At 43.5% G+C, this 14,726-nt stretch overlaps 1 long non-coding RNA gene across 1 annotated transcript in view; it reads right to left on the bottom strand.

The window, feature by feature from the left end:
- Positions 1-14,726, bottom strand: part of LOC126498032 (uncharacterized) — a 505,230-nt gene that overhangs the window by 149,848 nt on the left and 340,656 nt on the right. The gene's annotated exons all lie outside the window — the stretch shown is intronic.

Here is a 14,726-nt window from a genome sequence, read left to right as displayed (position 1 = left end):
TATCCCTGAGATATCAGGGTAGGAAGGAGCCAAGGGGGCTCCTTGGGGAAGGAGCTGGAAGACAGCAGTGATAAGCTCACAGGGTAAAAGGGAGGCTATGACGTTGATGGCCCGCCACTAACCCAGCCGCTGTCACTAACTTGCTGTGGAATTTGAGGCAATTCATCTTCTCTCTGTGAATCAACATTCTCCCAGCTCGGAGGATGGTGGCGATGGTAGAGAGAATGTTTGCTGTGTTCCGGAGAATGTGGGAGAGAACGCGGGAAGTTTATCATGGAGTTTGGCATTTAGAAAAGCCCATCTCATGCCAACGGATCAGTAATAGCCCACAGAAACTGCCTGCTCACAAGGCTACAAGGGGCAAGGATTACTTTAAGGGACTTATCCCATGAGCTCAGTATTTTGTTTGTTTGTGTTTTTTTGAGACAAAGATTCTCTGTGTAACAGCCCTGGCAGTCCTGGCAGTCCAACTCACAGAGATCTGCCTGCCTCTGCCTTCTGAGTGCTGGGATTAACAGCCTGGCCACAGTGTGACCTGGCTACTCAATGTGATCTTAAAACTCACTTTGAGTTGAAGAAACAATACGAAGTTACATAGCAACAATACAAAGAATACATAGAAACAATACAAAGTTACAAAGCAACTATAAGCAGGGATGAAATTGTTCCAGAAGCTTGCAACTTCCACTATTTCCATATGTAATTATAGGCATAATTATAATTACATAATTATCGTAATATATAATATAAAGAATACATAAAAATCAATCAATAAGTAAATAAATAGAATATGTAACTATAATAATAATAAAAGAAGTTGCCTTAAAACTCTCAAGTACCAGGGGCAGAACTTTTATACTGAGAATATTTAATTAAATCCTTATGTTTGACTTGGGAAAAACAGTATTCCCTATCGCCTATAAGTAGAAGAAGGAAGCAACAGCTATCTGCAATGACGCACAGCCATCCTGTCTCCACAGCTCTTTGCCTTCAAGAAATTCGCTCAAGGCGAGGTCCTACTGGCCTCAAGAAATCCGGGAGCCCAAGCATCAGGGATGACTAAAACCCTGGGGACTTCTCCTCATTTGCATCAGGGAGGAAGGACACACACATCTACAGGACCGTGAGTCCAAAATGAGTAACAAATACGATTCTCAAAGGAAGTCAAGAGGGCAATGGGAAAAGTACTGCTGGATGTGATGGCCCGCGAAGTGCCGAGGAAATCCGAGAACACGGAAGATGGATAGGAGGGCCTATATTTAAAACTGGCTCAAGGTAGGGAAGGAAGCTTAATTTTAGAAAGTCCCAGACACGCAGGCTCCTGGGGTAAGAAACGTGGAAACTTGGGTGAGGATTATTTATCATTTGTCACCCCCTCTTTTCCAGAGAAGGAGCTGGGGCTGAGTCAGCGGCAAGGCTTCCCCAGTAGAGAAAGGGTGAACTTTGAAGTCAGAAATGGAGGGCCCAGTGACCTAGCCCATCACCCTTAGTCGCCATTTCCTCACATGGAAGAGGAAACCATACCCTCTCCCCACAGAGGTTTCTGTTAAAGTGTAAAGGAGAAAAAGATGAAGCTAAGGCAATGAATGGGGTGCCCTGTTGTAGGCGTGCGTCTAACCTTCATTGTTGAACGAATCTCCAGGACAGGGGGATAACATGTCTATAAAAGAAAGTTCTCATCCAGTCAGGGTGAGAGCACTTTAGTTCCCGCTCATTTCTTTAGCTCTAAACAGGGTGCTCGTATCTGTGAGGCTGGCTTTCCTTAGCCAGTGCTTGGCATACTCTGGAGACTCGAAGCGAGCTTGCTATAAGTGTGTCTACATTTGTACACTCAGACCCTGGCATCAAACACTGTGGAGAATTAAGTAAAGGGAAAAAAAAAGAATTAAGCAAAGGACTCTGAGGTTTACCATCCCAGGACGTTAGTGCGACCCTCTCCCTGCTCCTGAAAATTAAGAGAGTTTTGCCCTCATTTTCCTAATCATACAAGTTGGTTGAAAATAGCTTTTTGATTTTTCTCTTTGTTTCTCTCTTCTTTCTTTTTTTCTCTCTAGCTCCCTTTTAGGTCCCCCCTCCCGCTCCCCAAATCCCCTCTCACTTCTATCCAGACAGGCTTTTCCTTTATAGTAAGCCTGGTTGCAAAGGCTGGATGGCTTCTCTGGCCGCATGCTCCCTAGTTAGGGGATTATGGACCACCATACCCAGATGGAATAACTTTATTAGTTCACTGCTATCTGAAGTAGAAAGCTAAAGAACGTGCTCTAATTTCACTTTCTAGACATAACTATTTTTATACTCATGATTCTAGACTTGATTCTGCCTCAGAGGAACAGATCTGTTGCACTCTTTAGGTCGTATTCACAAATAGGTGAGCCATTTCGGGGCACAGGGAGTAGAATCAGATATGTCTCGATATCCATCGTCTGGATGAAGACGTGGAAGCTTGCACTGTCCCTGCTCGAGTGCCCTGCGTGTCTCCACCTTGTGCATCCTTCCGCCCTCCTGACCAGATTCCAGTTTCACTTCTGCCCTTTCAACAATGAGTAACTGGATTCCTTCACTAACTAGTGACAGACAGCTAGAGAGACCACACTCTCAGAAGGAATGAATCCATTCACAGCGTTTCAATGCCCTGGCGAAGGCAAGTATGTCCTGCCCTCTCATCCAGGCCCCTTTCCCCCGCTCTGATTTCCTTCTCAGTATCCATGTTGTAGTAAGGTGATGCCTACTATGCTCTTGCAGCTCACACCCAAGAGAAACAAACCATCCATGTCCCCAGCAGACCCCCAGATCTTTGATTAAACTAGCCAGTGGCATACCAACCCCGAGATACCTAACTTCTGCCATGGATTTGTCATCTGGAATCTATCAAAAACCCTTTGGACACAGTGGTCGCCTGGATTAGGATAACAGACCCCAGGGGTGAAGTCCATTTTTCTAATGTAGTCCCTGACAGGAGCCAGTACAAGGAGAACTTCCGGTTACACATACTAAGAGCTGTAGTGTGCTGGACTCCTTAGTTCTAGGTCATCCATTTTATGGCCAAGGAAACAGAGGCTTGGGGAAGGTATGGGCTATCATGTCCAGTTTACACACGCTGTGGTGAGGGTCACCATGATCTGGTCATTGTGGTGAGGGTCACCATGATCTGGTCACTGTGGTGAGGGGGTCACCATGATCTGGTCACTGTGGTGAGTGTCACCATGATCTGGTCACTGTGGTGAGAGTCACCATGATCTGGTCACTGTGGTGAGGGGGTCACCATGATCTGGTCACTGTGATGAGGGGTTCACCATGATCTGGTCACTGTGATGAGGGGTTCACCATGATCTGGTCACTGTGGTGAGGGGTCACCATGATCTGGTCACTGTGATGAGGGGTCACTATGATCTACTCTGGGAACATCACAATCAGGCAATGTGGCTCCTTTTACTGATGTGACTTTACCTCACAGTGCTGTTTTCAAATGTGATCGAAAACACTCTGTGGATGGACACAGTTCAAACATCACTGGCTCACCGAACCCACCGGCTCACCAAACCCACCCACTGATGTGCCCTAAATTTGCCTCTGTCAAGCCCCCAAGGGAAAGGAGAAGGCTGGATTTGGCCAGGCCACCCTGAGAAAGATAGATTAAGCAATAAAACAGATTAAAGAATGAGAGAAAGGGGCGTGCAATGCTTAGCTCTAGTTTTTCCTATTTCTACAGATGTGCTTTTGAGGAGACATCTATAGTTATTCAGAATGTGTGTAAACTTTATTTGTTATTATGTCTGTGCATGGTGTGCACATGTGTGTGTTCAGGCACGTGTGTGTCACAGCACACGTGTGCTGGTCAGAGGACAACTCCATGGAGTTGGTTTTCTCCTTCCTACCTTACTTACGTGGGTCTCAGGATTTGAGCTCAAGTCCTCAGGTTTGCGCAGCAAACCTCTCCCTGGTCCCTGTTGTTCCGAATGTTAAAATGATAGGAAGTGATTTGGGAAAGATATTTAGTCAGTACTAATAAAGTGCAAGGCACGCTGCAAAGAGCCAGAGCTCGCTGGACGGGGCTGGCTTCCACCTTGCCTCTGGTGACCTCTGAGCTTCCCTTCTATGCAGCTTGGAGCTGGCTTGCTTGGCTCTCAAGCCTCCATGTCCCCAGTGATTCAAGGAACAGTTTCCCCTTTGGGATGCAAACATGATTCTGCTAGTAGAGTTCCTTGCATAGCACCGACAAGTGTGACATGAGGGGCTGCTTGTTGGTTGGGGTTTCTGTCCTGCCCAGTTCCCCACAGTTGGCAAGTACCAAAGAAAATCACACAGAGAGTCGACATTAGGTTATAAACTGATTGGCCCATTAGCTCAGGCTTCTTATTAGCTCTTGTAGTTTATATTAACCTATAATTCTTATCTATGTTAGCCACAAGGCTTGGTACCTTTCTCAGCGGGGTAGGTCATATCTTGCTTCTTCTGTGATCTGGGCAGAACTGCAGAAAAGGAGCTTCCTGCTTTCCAGTAGTCTCCTGTTCTCATTGCCCCACCTCTACTTCCTGTCTGATTGACCCACCTATACTTCCTGCCTGGCCAATCAGCGTTTATTTAAAACATGATTGACAGAATACAGACAATTCTCCTGCACCAGACAAGCCCCCAGACTTGATCTCCAGCATGTGTAACCTGGATATGGTGGCCCGCACCTGCCACCCAGCACTCAGGTGGTAGAAGCAAGAGGATCAAAAGTTTAAGTTCACTCTTGCCTATTTTATTAGTTCCACACTGCCTCCCACATACTAAATTTCTCATCCCAAACCAATTTTAATCTGTAAAATAGATAAATTAATAAATTTAGGTAGGGTTGTTTGGGAGGCACAGTGACCCTAAGCTAGCAGGGGTCACTCGTGAAGGCCTCAGGGAGGAAAAACAAGAGTTTTCATTGGCTTCAGAGCAAACTCCTTGTGGGTTGAAAGGGGCTGGGGAATGGGACCCTTGGGGGCTTTCCTGCTTCTGGAAATGAAGTTGGCTTTGCTTGTTTCCTAGCCAAAGCTTTGAGACTCAGATGAGAAGTTGCTTGCAATGTGGCCGAGCTCCAGTTTGGATTAGAATATAGGTCAACAGCAAGAACCATTAAGGTCCTGCAAATTGGCTTCCTGGAGGGGAGTGTTCACTCCAGCACACTGGAGCTGGGAGTGAGAAGCGCAGTCTGTGGCCAGAGTTTGGTGGGTGAGAGGGATACTTGGACTGGCAGGAGGTGGGCCCAGCTGTGCCTTTAGCCCTGCAGGCTCTAGCTTTTCCTCTGTTTTTGACAGGCCACCTCTCCCTCAAGTTTAAAATCAGAGTAGTATTGGATCTGTGTGGGGGCTTTCCAGGACAGACAAAGAGCTTCTGAGGAGGTTAAACCCACTGGGATTGTGGTCCAGCCCTAAGCTTGCTGTCTTTGTGTCCTTTGATTATGTCGAGCCCAGTGCAAGGTGATTTGGTTCTTAGAGTTAAAATATACTTTTAAAAGTTTACTTATAATTAGTTGTTGCTATTGCTGTGTGTGTGTGTGTGCGTGTGTGTGTGTGTGTGTGTGTGCACGCGCGTGCATGCTGTGTAAGTGGGTGCACTCTCGCCATGGGGATGTGTGTGGAGTTTGTTCTCTCCCTCCACGTTTGCGGAGGTTCTGGGGCTTTGAGCTCATGCTGTCAGGTTCACGGCAGGAGACTTTACCTGGCTCACCAGAACCACCTTCTTAGTTCATGAAGGAAAAGGCTGCTCGAGAATGAATGACTTCTGTTACATAGGTAAGGGTTATACAAACCTGCCCTTCCCTCTTTAGAGTGTTTTTTGGTAGCTTTGGCAGGGAGCAAGGTGAGGAATTCTGCCCACACCGCAAGCATGAGGCCAACAATGTTGAAGGGACTTGTCCTGAGACCCCTCCTCTGCTAACAGGGTCAAACAGCATGAGAGCTGAGACGCCCTCACAAGGTTCCCTGGGATTCAGTCCTGGCTTCTGTTGAGGGTAGGCTATGGTGTACAGACCCCAGAGACTCAATGGCCTCAGTGCCGGTCACATTCCCTGACAATCTGAGTCACCTTAGGGATTTTCCAGGCCCAACACTCCTGCAGGGTTGAAAGAAAAAAAAAAGTCCAATGTGTTGCAAGTCCTGCAATCAGTTGTATGTGCAGTTCCAGTTGGCTCAAACATCCTTCTGAGGAATGAGGGAGCTGAGGGGGGACGTCAGGAAGTTGGTGTCCCACGGTGAATGAGTCCTTCATGTTATACACAGCAGCCCTAATAATCATTTCCACAAGGCTTATAAAGACCACCAGGGAATGTTCAAAAGCCCTGGTGGCCTCTGATGCGGCATCCCTGCCTTTTGTCCTGGTCAGTGCAGAGTCTCACTCAGCTCTGGGCATGACATATCAAAAGACCCACAAAAGAGGTATGGCATGACTGTCCACTGCCAAGAGTGGATCTGGGGTCTGCTGTGGTTCTCACACAGCTCTGCTCTATGGGGATCCCCACCTGGGCTATGACGTGACTGTCCTCTGCCAAGAAGGGATCTAGTGTTTGCTTTGGTCTTCATCCAACTCTACTCTATGGAAGCTGAAGAGAAGCTTCAGGGAGTTAAACACCTTGACCGAGATGACATTGGAGAATCCAGTCCTCCCACAGGCATCCTGCTTTAAAGACAAAGTGCCAAACTGTTCAAGCCAAACAGACCCAGGTTCATATGGCCAATCTCCCTGCAGCCTTCTGTGGGGTTTCCTGTGAGTTCCTCTCCTCTCTGTGCCTGAGGAACTGTATCATTGTAGCCTTATGAGGCTACAATAATAGCAACTGTCTTATTTAGTTGTAACAGTTACTGTGATGAAGGTCAAGACACCAGGACACTGACACACAAAAAAGCTTCATATGTGCAGCCACTTTGATCTTGTCTAGATTTTTTTTTTATTAAGTACAAAAGAAGACTGCGGTCTGTTTCTTTGTCGCATATATGCCTGGCATATGGTGGACCAACCATACGGCTGTTCCTTTGCTCCTGCTGGTTAGTCTAGTCTGACTCAGCTCTAACAGGTGCCCCAGGACTGAGTTCTGCAAAGTGGTCACAGAGCCTGGACTCTCGCCAATATGGGAGGTCTGGAAGAAAGAAAAGGGGAGCTGGAGGATGTAACTCCGCAGTAGAAATGATTGCCCATGCGTGCACAACCTTGGGTCCCAATGCTGAGTGTGAGGAGAAAAAAAAAAAAAAAAAGAAAGAAAGAAAGCCAGGAGGGCGAAGACAATGGAAGCATGGATCTGGAGAACGTTTGTTCACCTTTTGTGAAATCAACTCTGGAACTTTAGAATGAAAGACTTGGGCTCAAATCCTCAAAGAACTTTGGGGGTGGGGTATTTACTTTGTCCTGGCTTTTGCGCTTATAAAGCCATGGCAGCTGGACAGGGTGGCAGATATCTATAATCCCAGCATTCAGACTAAGGCAGGAGGGTCATAAGGCCAGTTCAGGATCCAGAGCAAGAATATATTTCAGACAAAAAAGAAAACTCATGGTCTCTATAGAAGGAGGCACACACCAAGGGTGCCTTGGGGAGTCAGAGAGATCACAGACAATGTAGTGGATTCCCGGGACAGCGCGGTCCTCCCCTCCCTCTTCTAGGGCCCACACTGCCAGTTAAGACAGTCGCAAATGCCAATCTGTGTTGTCTCCTTTTCTGTCCCAGAACCAACTGAGAGTCCCTCCAAGGTTCACTCTGCAGAGCTGTGGCCACTCCTTTTAGTCCCCAGGCCGCTTGAGGACACAGCTCCCTGGGGGCATGAAGCCCATTGGCTATGTGAAAGTCATAGCTGCTCCCAGCTGACCCTTTGCAGGAGTAAGAGTGGTAACTCAGAAAGACACTTAGATTTAAGTCACTTCCTTCATGTCAGCAGCCCCACTGCCTTCCAGCAGCCCTTCCAGGAAACACACTTCAGTTTTCAACAAGAAATGAAGCTTTGGGAAAACTTGCACACAGTTCTGGCCTCCAGAGACGTTCAGGACCCCATGTGGGGTCAGCAGCTGCCACCTTCTTAAGATATACACTTGGTGGAGGTGACTCACAGTTGTGCCGTGTCTCCCCCCCCCCCCCCCCCCCAGGAATAGGGTCGAGTGTCTGAAATCCGAGAAAGGCAGTGTGCATCAAGCCTTTCAAATGACCTGTTCTTTACTGAGCAAATACTCCACACTAATGGCCTGGGCCCTGGGAACCTCATCATCTTCCTCTAGAATGGAAGCTGTCAGGTCACTGAGAAGGGGTGGGGAATGAGGGCTAAAGGAAGTTCGTGAATGAATTAGGTTGAACCACATGAAATCACTGTTTCAGATTTTTAGACCTCTCCTATGATTCTTTGCCCTACAAGGTGCCTGGCATATTTGGAGAGGCTCCACACAGAGCCATGTAGTCATTTGATGACCCTCAAAAGTTACCAAGCATAGGAAATGAGTGGGTTCGTGAGGGCTATGTGAGCAGCTTTGGGGATGCCTGTCTGCTTTAACTGACAACTTGGCACAGCCTAGAGTTATCTATCTCAGAGGAAAGCCTCAGCTGAAGAGTTGCCTAAATCAGACTGACCTGTGGCCATGTGTGTGGGATTTTTTTGGTGACTAATTGATTGCTGTAGGAGGGCCCGGCCTATGATACTGTTCCTCAGTAGATGGACCTGACCTATGATGTTAGAAAACTAGAGGAGGGGCTGGAGCAATGGCTTAGCATTCGCTGCTCTTGCAGAGGATATAGGTTCAGTTCTTTTTCTTTTTTATTGATTTTATGGAGTTCTACATTTTTCTCTGCTTCCCTCCCTGCCTCTCTCCTCCCCTTCAACCCTCTCCCATGGTCCCCATGCTCCCAATTTACTCAAAAGATCTTGTCTTTTTCTACTTCCCATGTAGATTAGATTCATGTATGTCTCTTTTTAGGGTCCTCACTGTAGTCTAGGGTTCTCTGGGATTGTGAATTGTAGGCTGTTTTTTCTTTGCTTTATGTTTAAAAACCACTTATGAGTGAGTACATGTGATAATTGTCTTTCTGTGTCTGGGTTCCTCACTCAATGTGATGTTTTCTAGATTCGTCCATTTGCCTGCAAATTTTAAGATATCTTTTTTTCTGCTGTGTAGTACTCCATGTGTAAATGTACAACATTTTCCTTATCCATTCTTCGGTCGAAGGGCATTTAGGTTGTTTCCAGGTTCTGGCTATGACAAACAATGCTGCTATGAACATGGATGAGAACATGTCCTTGTGGTACAATTGAGTATCCTTTGGGTATATATCCATAAGTGGTATTGCTGGGTGTTGAGGAAGGTTGTTTCCTAATTTTCTGAGAAATCACCATACTGATATGCAAAGGAGCTGTACCAGCTTGCACTCCCACCAGCAATGCAGGAGTGTTCCCTTTACCCCACAACCTCTCAAGCATAAGTTGTCATCAGTGTTTTTGATCTTGGTCATTCTTACAGTTATAAGATGGAATCTCAGAGTTCTTTTGATTTGCATTTTTCTGATTGCTAAGGAAGTTGAACATTTCCTTAAGTGTCTTTTAGCCATTTTAGATTCCTCTGTTGAGAGTTCTCTGTTTAGGTCTGTATTCCATGTTTTTATTGGATTATTTGTTCTTTTGATGACCAATTTCTTGATTTCTTTGTATATTTTGGAGATCAGACCTCTGTCTGATGTGGGGTTGGTGCAGATCTTTTCCCATTCTGTAGGCTGTCCTTTTGTCTTGTTGACCGTCTTGTCCTTTGATTTACAGAATTTTTTCAGTTTCAGGAGGTGCCATTTATTAATTGTTTTTCTCAGTGTCTGTGCTGCTGAGGTTATATTTATGAAGTGGTCTCCTGTGCCAATGCGTTCAACTGTACTTCCCACTTTCTCTTCTATGAGTTTCAGTGTGGTTAGCTTAATGTTGAATTGAAGTCTTTGATCCATTTGGACTTGAGTTTTGTGCATGGTGATAGATACGGATCTATTTGCATTCTCCTACCTGTTGATAACCAGTTATGCCAGCACTATTTGTTAAATATGCTTTCTTTTTTCTATTTGATATTTTTTTACTTCTTTATCAAAAATCAGGTGTTTGTAGGTGTGTCAATTGATATCCGGGTCTTTGATTTGGTTCCATTGGTCCTCCTGTCTGTTTTTATACCAATACCAGACTGTTTCCAGTACTGTAGCTCTGTAGTAGAGTTTGAAGTCAGGAATTGTGATGCCTCCAGAAGTTTTTTTATTGTACAGGATTGTCTTGGCTATTCTGAGTTTTTTGCTTTTCCATATGAAGTTGAATACCGTTCTTTCGAGGTCTGTGAAGAATTTTCCTGGGCATTGCATTGAATCTGTAGATTGCTTTTGGTAAGATTGCCATTTTTACTATGTTAATTCTACCTACCCAAGAGCATGGGAGATCTTTCCACTTTCTGGTGTCTTCTTCAATTTCTTTCTTCAAAGATTTAAAGTTCTTGTCATACAAGTCTTCCACTTGTTTGGCTAGAGTTACTCTGAGATATTTTATGCTATTTGTGGCTTTGTAAAGGGTGATGCTTCTCTGATTTCTTTCTCATCCCATTTATCATCTGTGTAAAGGAGGGCTACTAATTTTTTTTTGAGTTAATCTTGTATCATGCTACATTACTGAAAGTATTTATGAGTTGTAAAAGTTCCTTGGTAGAATTTTTGGGGATCGCTTATGTAAACTATCATATCATCAGCAAATAGTGAGAGTTTGATTTCTTTTCTGATTTGTATCCCCTTGATCTCCTTTTGTTGTCTTATTGCTCTAACTAGGACCTCAAGAACTATATTGAATAGATATGGAGAGAGTGGACAATCTTATTTTGTTCCTGATTTCAGTGGGATGGCTGGGAGTTTCTCTCCATTTAGTTTGATGTTGGCTGTTGGCTTGCTGTATATTGCCTGTATAATGGTTAGGTATGTTCCTTATATCCCTACTCTCTCCAAGACCTTTATCATGAAGGGATGTTGTATTTTGTCAAAAGCTTTTTCAGCAGCTAATGATGGTTTTTATTTTCAGTTTGTTTATATGGTGGATTATGTTGACAGATTTTCGTATGTTGAACCATACCTGCATCTCTAGGATGAAGCCGACTTGGTCATGGTGGATGATGTTTTTGATGTGTTTTTGGATTCGATTTGCCAGTATTTTATTGAGTATTTTTACATCAATGTTTATGAGTGAGATTGGTCTGTAATTCTCTTTCTTAGTAATGTCTTTATGTGGTTTGGGTATTAGGGTAATTGTAGCCTCAGAAAAAGCGTTAGGCAATGTTCCTTCTGTTTCTATTGTGTGGAATAATTTGAGGAGTATTGCTATTAGTTCTTTGAAAAATCTTATAGAATTCTGAGCTGAAACCATCTGGTCCTGGGCTTTTTTGGTTGGGAGATTTTGATGACTCTTTCTATTTCCTTAGCAGTTATAGGTCTGTTTAATTTGCTTATCTGGTCTTGATTTAATTTTGGTAAGTGATATTTATCCAGAAAGTTGTCCGTTTCCTTTAAGTTTTCCTATTTTGTGGAGTACAGGTTTTCAAAATATGATCTAATGATTCTCTGAATTTCCTCCGTGTCTGTTGTTATGTCCCCCTTTTCATTTTTGATCTTGTTAATTTGGATATTCTCTGCTTTTTGGTTAGTTTGGGTAAAGGTTTGTCTATTTTGTTAATTTTCTCAAAGAACCAACTCTTTGTCTCATTGATTCTTTGTATTGTTTTCTTTGTTTCTATTTTATTGATTTCAGCTCTCAATTTATTTCCTGCCGTCTAGTTCTCTTGGGTGAGTTTGCTTCTTTTTGTTCTACAGTTTTTAAATGTTCTGATAATTCACTAGTGTCAGATTTTTCCAGTTTCTTTAGGTAGGCATTCAATGCTATGATCTTTGCCCTTAACACTGCTTTCATTGTGTCCTATAAATTTGGGTATGTTGTGAGGTCATTTTCATTGAATTTTAGAAAGTCTTCAATTTCTCCCTTTATTTCTTCCTTGACCAATTGATGTTTCAGATGAGCATTGTTTAATTTCCATGTGTTTGTGGGCTTTCTGGAATTAGTGTTGATGTTGAATTCTAATTTTAAGCCATGGTGATCTGACAAGATACATGGGGTTATTCCAATTTTGTTCTATCTGTTGAGGTTTGTTTTGTTCCCCAGTATGTGGTCAATTTTTGAAAAGGTTCCATGAGGTGTTGAGAAGAAGGTATATTCTTTTATGTTTGCATGGAATGTTCTATAGATGTCTGTTAAGTCATAACATCTGTTAGTTTCCTTATTTCTCTGTTGATTTTTTTTTTGTCTGACTGACCTGTCCAGTGGTGAGAGTAGAGTATTGAAGTCTCCCACTATTATTAGTGTGTGGGGTTTAATGTGTGGTTTAAACTTTAGAAGTGTTTCTTTTACATATGAGGGTGCCCTTGTAATCAGGGCATAGATGTTGTGCACTGAGATTTTCTCTTGATGGATTTTTCCTTTGACTAATATGAAATGTCCTTCTTTATCTCTTTTGATTAATTTTAGTTTGAAGTCTATTTTGTTAGATATTAGGATAGATGACCTGCTTGTTTCTTAGGTCCATTTGATTGGAATTTTTTTTTCTCAACCAATTACTCTGAGGCAATGTCTGTCTTTGAGGTTGAGGTGTGTTTCTTGTATGCAGCAGAAGGATGGATTCTGTTTTCATATCCAATCTGTTAGCCTGTGTCTTTTTATAGGTGAGGTGAGTTCATTTATATTAAGGGATACTAATGATCAGTGATTGCTATCTCTTGTTAATTTAGTTTTCATTGTTGGTGATGCTATTTTGTGTGTTTTTCCCTTTGGGATTTGCTGCTGTGAGATCATCAATTGTCTGTGTTTTTGTTGGTGTAGACAACTTCCTTGGGTTGGAGTTTTCCTTCTAGTACTTTGTGTAGGGTTGGGTTTGTGACTAGGTATTTGTTAAATCTGGTTTTGTCATGGACTATCTTGTTTGTCTTTCTATGGTGACTGAAATTTTGCTGGGTATAGTAGTCTGGGCTGGCATCCATGGTCTCTTAATGTCTGCATAATACTTGACCAGGACCTGGCTTTCATTGTTTCCATTGGGAAGTCAGGTGTAATTCTGATAGGTTTGCCTTTATATGTTTCTTGGCCTTTTTCCTTTGCAGCTCTTAATATTCTTTCTTTATTCTGTATGTTTAGTGTTTTGATTATTATGTGGCAAGGGGACTTTTTTTTGATACAATCTATTTGGTGTTCTATAAGCTTCTTGTATCTTCATAGGCATATCTTTCCTTAGGTTGGGAAAGTTTTCTTCTACGATTTTGTTAAATATATTTTCTGTGCTTGTGGTTCAGTTCTTAGGACCTACGTGGTGGCTAACAACTGTCTCACTCCAGTTCCAGGGAATCTGATCACTCATGACTTCTGTGGGAACCAGGCATAAACATGGTGCACATACATACATGTAGGCAAAATATTCATACACATAAAATAAATATAAGTCTAAAAGCAAGCAAGCAAGCAAGTAAGTAGGCTAGCTGAGTATAATCCTGCCAGCCATCCAGCTAATAAACAGGATTTGCCATGGTTCCTGCTTGTCTGTGTTGGTTTTTTTTTTTTCAACTCAACACATTAGAGCCATCTAAGAAGAGATAGGTACCTCAGCTGAAAAAATATGTCTCTATCAGATTGCTGTATGACGTCTGTTGGGCATTTTCTTGATTAATGATTGAGAGAGCCTAGCCCACTATGGGTGGTGTCGCTCCTAGATAGGTGGTTCAGTGTTGTATAAGAAAGCAGGTTGACCAGACCATGGAGAAGAAGCCAGTGAATAGCATCCCAGTTCCTGCCTTGGCTTCCCCGTATAATGAACTCTAACCTAGTGGCAAATAAGACTGTCAAGTTCCTACCTTGACTTCCCTCAGTAATGGACTGGGGCTTGGAGTAGCGAGCTAAACAAACCTTTCATTGTCTGAGTGGACTTTGGTCGGGATATTTTGTCACTGTCCCTGCTGACCTGGGGGGTGTCGACTATCTTTTGGGGGACCTGAGAAATCTGGGATGCTGGCCACATCCTAGGGTAGCTGGTTGTTTCACTGATGTCCAGGCTCTGTGGACCTGTTAGGCGTCTCTTGAACTTGGTGTGGTGCTGGCAGAGCAGTGGACAGGGTTAAGCTTAGGGAAATTTTTTTTCTTTAGGTCCTCGTGATTGAGGGGGAAGGTGTCAGGATCAGGGGAAAGTGGGGGAGACTAGGGCTGCTTAGGACCTGGTAATTGAGGGAGAGGCACACCTGACCTGTTCAAAGTGAATCTTCCAAGTCAGCTCCCTGGAGCTTACTAGGATTCTTTGAGCTTGTGGAAAAAAAATGTTTTCGATACATTCACATTTCCACTACTTAGAATCTGTGCTGAGAGTTGTGTTGTACAAACGGCAGTGCACTCATATCAGAAACGATGGTGACAAATGCATTTTGTACAATGAAAATGATCTTTTCGTCTATAGTGAGAAAACGGCCAAAGAGAATTAAAAATCTCCATCTTGCAGTGGTAGTACTCTGCCAGAGCTAGATTGATGGCTTATTAGAATTTTATTGATTACTGTTAAGACTATGAACAGCAGCGTAATGAGAAATCTGATGACATGTATTTGCACACCTTAGATCACCTCCTTACACCCTAAGACATCCTTAGCTCCTCACATTTGTCTTTACATAAACCTTAAAGCACCTGTTCTCTCCCTAT

The sequence above is a fragment of the Alexandromys fortis genome, unplaced genomic scaffold (assembly GCF_014885135.2).
Source record: "Alexandromys fortis isolate MF-2015 unplaced genomic scaffold, M_Fortis_MF-2015_v1.1 scaffold_13, whole genome shotgun sequence".
Lineage (NCBI taxonomy): Eukaryota > Metazoa > Chordata > Mammalia > Rodentia > Cricetidae > Alexandromys > Alexandromys fortis.
Note: the sequence above shows the minus strand (reverse complement) of the source record. Positions and strands in the feature narration are given on the sequence as shown.